Below are 6,000 nucleotides of genomic sequence, written 5' to 3'. Positions count from 1 at the left end.
AGGAAGCACCTCTGGTAGCAAGAGGCTGTAATGTAAACACTACCTTTTCTCTGAAAAGACAGTGTTTACTGCAAAAAGCCTAAAGGGAATGATTCTACTCACCAGAACAAATACAATAAGCTGTAGTTGTTCTGGTGACTATAGTGTCCCTTAAAGCTACAAAAAGCAAAATTCTCTACATCTGTAAGGTAACAAACAGATGCTAATAATCTCAAGTGACGCAAAAAGGCATCCACCATGTGAACTCAGGTGCCTAAGGCCTTATACCTTTTGAAGCGGAGGTTGCTATGCCCCACTTATCAGCATTACAAACATATGACTTCCCCCAAAACACTTACTCGTTTTTCATGGTTCTCTTAGTATTCCTTGGATAACCCTAACCAAACCTGTGTTATTTTGCATTTTCAAATGGTTTTTACCCACATGTATTTAGTTTTTTTTTTTTTTTTTTTTTTTTTTTCATTGATCAGTTTAATTCATTTTTGGTTTTGGAGCATGCATGTAATTAATACAGTACAAAGTTTATGGGATCCCTTAACATCCTCCTGCACATGATTTAGTAGATTGTGTGGAAAAGATACCTATATCACACCTACAAAATAATTAAAGCATGAACACATATTAATTATCTTATGGGCATGATTTATTAAACAGTGTGAAATATATAGTACAGTATGTGTATAAAAAAAATTATGAAAATCCACTAAATATGATATAAACAAGAAATAATCATTAAATAAATAATACAAAAAATATACTCTTGAACCAAAAATCAAAATAATACAGAGTCCCAGGGGTAACAGAGGAATATTTTTTTTGAAAAGTGGGCAACCAGGACTATCATTATTCATGATTTAGAACGTTGTGCCTATGAAATAGTGTATACTTTAAGTGTTTTGTTGGCACAATATAGTTAACTCATGTGCATGATCTACTATTGCATGCCCACAAAATAATGTATGGGCAACAGGCCCAGCACTTTGGTATGCCTTACCTCTCTTCCTGCTGTCTTGGCGTCCTCCGGTCCCTGGCTAGGCTCCAACATGCTGTTGCAATGTGCTTGCTCCTCCAGTGAGATAATTAGAGGAGCTGGCCAACTCTGTCACCATGTTAGAGCGCAGCCAAGGTCATACAAGTCAAGACAGCAAGGAGAAAAGCAGTTGCTTACCAAAGTGCAGGCCATGCTGTCCAATATATACTTATCTTATTCACAAGATTCGGTAGATTGTGTGCACAAGCTAACTATATAATTACTTAAATGCACACATTAACACACATCTTGTGAGCACAATCTACTAAATCATGCGATCGAGATAGAACAGTGTGCGCAATATCGATTAAATATGTTATAATTAAAACATTTTTTAATGAAAATCAAATCAAAATTAACATTTAAAAAATCATGAAAATTACCGTATTTTTCGCTCCATAAGACGCACTTTTTTTCCCCTCAAAAGTGAGGGGAAATGTCTGTGCGTCTTATGGAGCGAATATGAAGCTTTACTTACCTGTCTTGTAGCGTGGGCCGGCTTCACAGTGCGCACCGTGGTACAGGAACGTCAATTTCAGGTTCCGGTTTCCGGCGGGACTGAAAGGAAGTGCGCACTCAGTGTGCACACTTCCTTTCAGTCCCGCCGGAAACCGGAACCTGAAATTGACGTTCCTGTACCCAGGGCCGGTGCTTGGATTTTTAGGTACATAGGCGAAGATGCATTTTTCCGCCTCCCCCCCCCAAAAAAAAACATCTTCACCTATGTGCCTCTTAACCAGCCCCTCTCCCCTCCCTGACCATTAATGGTCCCTTCCCTGTCCCTTAGTGTTCTTCTCCCCTACCCACTCTTTTCCCTGTCTCTTGGTGTTTCTCTCCCATTCCCTCCCTGTCCCTTGGTGCACCCCACACCCCTTTAGTGGTCACACTCCCCTTCCTGGTGTGTCAGTGTGTACAGAGTGTAGCGGAGCGGAGCGCGGTACAGGAGCTTCAGTTTTCTGTACCCGGCCGAACTGACAAGGAGTGCTCTCTCTGTGAGCACCTCCTGTCAGTCTGGCCAGGTACAGGAAACAGAAGCTCCTGTACCGCGCTCCGCTACACTCTGTACACACTGACAGTCACACACTCAATGACAAACACACAGACGTCACTGACAGACACAGACTCATTGATCTGACACACACTCATTCATTGACACTGACAGACCCACACTGATTGACACTCATTGACAGACACACTGATAGTCGCACACAGACTCAATGACAAACATACTCTCACTGATTTGACAGACACACACTCATACACTGACAAACACACTCATCATACACTGACAGACACACTCATACACTCACATGCACACACAGACGCACTCACAGACGCACACACTGTCACTCACAGACGCACACACTGTCACTCACAGACGCACACACTGTCACTCACAGACGCACACACTGTCACTCACAGACGCACACACTGTCACTCACAGACGCACACACTGTCACTCACAGACGCACACACTGTCACTCACAGACGCACACTCTGTCACTCACAGACGCACACTCTGTCACTCACAGACGCACACTCTGTCACTCACAGACGCACACTCTGTCACTCACAGACGCACACTCTGTCACTCACAGACGCACACTCACTCACAGACACATACACTCAAACACAGACACATACACACACACACAGACACACACACACATACACTCACACATACTCACACACAGACACATGCACACACTCACACACACACACTCACTCACACAGACACATACACACACACAGACACATACATATACAGACACATACACTCACACACATACACTCACACACACACATACACTCACACACACACACTCACTAATTATTTTATAAATAAATATTTTCCACCCAGCCTCCCTACCAGCCTCCCTATCCTTCCCTGGGGTCCAGTGGGGCTGCTGGGCGGCGTGCGGCTTTGCTGAGATCAGACGCGGCGAGGGAGCTCTAACCTCTCTGCTCTGCTCCCTCACGCGCTGCCTGTCTGCTGATACCGCGGGAGCCGGAATATGACGTCATATTCCGGCTCCCGCGGTATCAGTAGACAGGCAGCGCGCGAGGGAGCAGAGCAGAGAGGTTAGAGCTCCCTCGCCACGTCTGATCTCAGCAGAGCCGCACACAGCACCGGGGGCCGAGATGGTGGCCCGGCAGGAGGGAGAGCTTCCCTCCTGCCGGTCACTGAAATCTTGCGCCCCCAGAGCCCGTGCGCCCTAAGGCGGCCGCCTGTGCCGCCTTATGGACGCGCCGGCCCTGCCTGTACCGCGGTGCGCGCTGTTAGGCCAGCCCACGCTACAACACAGGTAAGTAATTATGGGACAAGGGGAGGGGGAGGAAAACACTATGGGAGGGGGAGGAAAACACTATGGGAGGGGGAGGAGAAGACTATGGGACAGGGGAGAAAAAAAATATTCTGAACAAACTGTTCCATAGTAAGAAACATTATGGGACAGTTTGTTCAGAATTTTTTTTTTCCTGGCTTTCTTCCTCTAAAAACTAGGTGCGTCTTATGGAGCGAAAAAATACGGTAAGTCAAAATAAACAAAATGACTAATAAAAACAAAGAAATATAAATCACATTAAACGAAATATAAAAAAATGAAACACATTCACACACAATTTTTATTTTATGTATTTATTTACATGTTACATTAACCCCTTAAGGACACATGACATGTGTGACATGTCATGATTCCCTTTTATTCCAGAAGTTTGGTCCTTAAGGGGTTAATGTCCACCCAACCTCCCTTTTCTTACCTTATACCCAGCTGGGTGATACTGGGATCTCTCTTCCCTGATTGCCCAACTCCCATCAGTTCTGTACTGATGCCAAGGCGGGGATGACATTATATCTTGGGTACTTCATCAGTACAGGATGTATGAGGCAACTTGTAACTCAGTGCAGACAGGTCACACCAGCTTCCACACAGCCCACTTCAAAGCCACATGCAACAGCCACAGAGCAGGCACCTGCCACACGGCACACCCTCTAGCAATTAGCCAGTCCCCAGGAACCCTGCTCTGGGATGAGGGGGGTGTTCTGTGTACTTCACCTGGAAAACTGAGTGCTGCATAGAGTGAGCACATCCTTAGAAGTGTTGCCGCTAAACTCAGGGTGCTGAAACAGTTGTTTGCCTAGTCTACCCTCGGTTAGCAGTCCTGCGTGATCGGCAGGCAACCTGTCAGGCATTCACACCAGGCTGACTTTCCAATTCTTCGGGAAGACCTGTACCCTTTTTCAAGGAGGATCTGTCTTTTTGGCCAGTGCCACTGGCTCACCACTTTTTACCCCGCCCACTTACATTGCTGTTGCTGGTGGGGTATAGATCTGCTTGAGAGATTAGCGTAGGGTATGTGCTTTCTTATAGTTGCATCCTGTGAATTTCCTTCCAGCACCACCTCCACCAGATACATGACCTTTGGGAGGTATGAGTTTTTTAGTGTTTTTAGTCAATACGATTCTGCAATTAGGTTTATCAACGACCAATGGGCTCTTAATCCGGCCCTGATGATGTGTGGATCCTAGACTTTTTCATGGAGAGTCTATTAATGTCCAAACTATGGAAAATAATGTGAAGAAAATGGATTCTCCTTCAGAAACCTCATCATGACCCATTTACCACGATATTACCAAAACAGACAATGCAAAAAAAAGAAAAAGAAAAAGAAAATACTTTTAAGTTTAAACTTTTGGCCTCATGATGATTTATATATACAGTGGGACCTCGGTTAACAAACGACTCGGCAAAAATAATTTTCGGTTTACAAATGAAAATCCATTGAAAATAATGCCTCGGTTTACAATTTTTTTTCGCAATACAAAGCAAGTTTCCCCAGGATGCATTGCAGGTTTATAGCACTGCCCCCTGCATGCCGGAGCCTCGCCTTGTCGAGTGCGGAGGTGTTGGAGCGGCTTTTGCATCGAGGTTTGGAGCCATTCTGGAAATTGTTTGAAGTTGTTTTGGGACTTTTTGGTGCATTTCTCAAGCTGTGAAAAGGTAGGGAGCTGAGCTTTGTCGTTTGCATGCCTTTTATTGTGTGTTCTGCATTGTGGGTTGGTTTCCATGTCAGCTCATTTTGACTTTTCTTCTTACCTCCAGAACGGATTAATTGGTTTTCAATGCATTCCTATGGGAAACCGCGTTTCGGTTTACAAATTTTTCGCAATAAGAAATGTCCAGGAGAACACATTAAATTCGTAAACGGAGGTCCCACTGTATATATTAGTCAATATTGGAACAAGTACAACAAATTGCAAACATTGTTTCTTTATACTGAAAAACCTGAGCTTGGCGTGAACGCTACACTTTCTGGGTACAGTTTCCTGGTGTCTCTCAGCAATTAATTGTCCACTTCTCTCTTTTCCTTCTTACTAGCAAGCAGAAGCTTAGTATGCAGTCTGGGACAGAGAAAAAAAGTGGTGGTCGTGAGTGTGATGGAAGCCCATGTGCCCCTGGCTCGTTAAGGGGCTTGGAGGCCAACTTACACCCCATAGACTATGAAACCTGTCCTAGGTCTCTTTGAGTCGGATTGGCAGATTGCTGTGACCTGGTGGAACATTAAAATACTGTCACTTAGCATGGTACCTTTGATCCAGGTGCTTTTTGGACAGTGGGGAGCTTAGGGGTAAGCTGCCCACAAATGTATGGTTTGTGGGGATGCTTTGTTGGGTAAGGACATTTTGTATGTTTACATTAACATGTTTACATAGACACCAGAACCACTTTATTAAGCTGGAGTGGTTCTGGGGACTATAGTGTCCCTGTAATGTGAGGTAAATTAGAGATTATTATTTCTCACTAATGATATACTAGATTGCCTATTTACAACCAGATGAGGATGGTGATGGGCTCTGGCTACAGTTTGGCTCCACTGGTCTGGTGTAGAACAGGATCGCTGGAGGCTGTTTGTAACTGTGGTCACAAAATTCAATGTTCTGGGAGAACGGGAAGCAGCTTCATTTTTTG

The sequence above is a fragment of the Pelobates fuscus genome, chromosome 1 (assembly GCF_036172605.1).
Source record: "Pelobates fuscus isolate aPelFus1 chromosome 1, aPelFus1.pri, whole genome shotgun sequence".
Classification (NCBI taxonomy): Eukaryota; Metazoa; Chordata; class Amphibia; order Anura; family Pelobatidae; genus Pelobates; species Pelobates fuscus.
Note: the sequence above shows the minus strand (reverse complement) of the source record.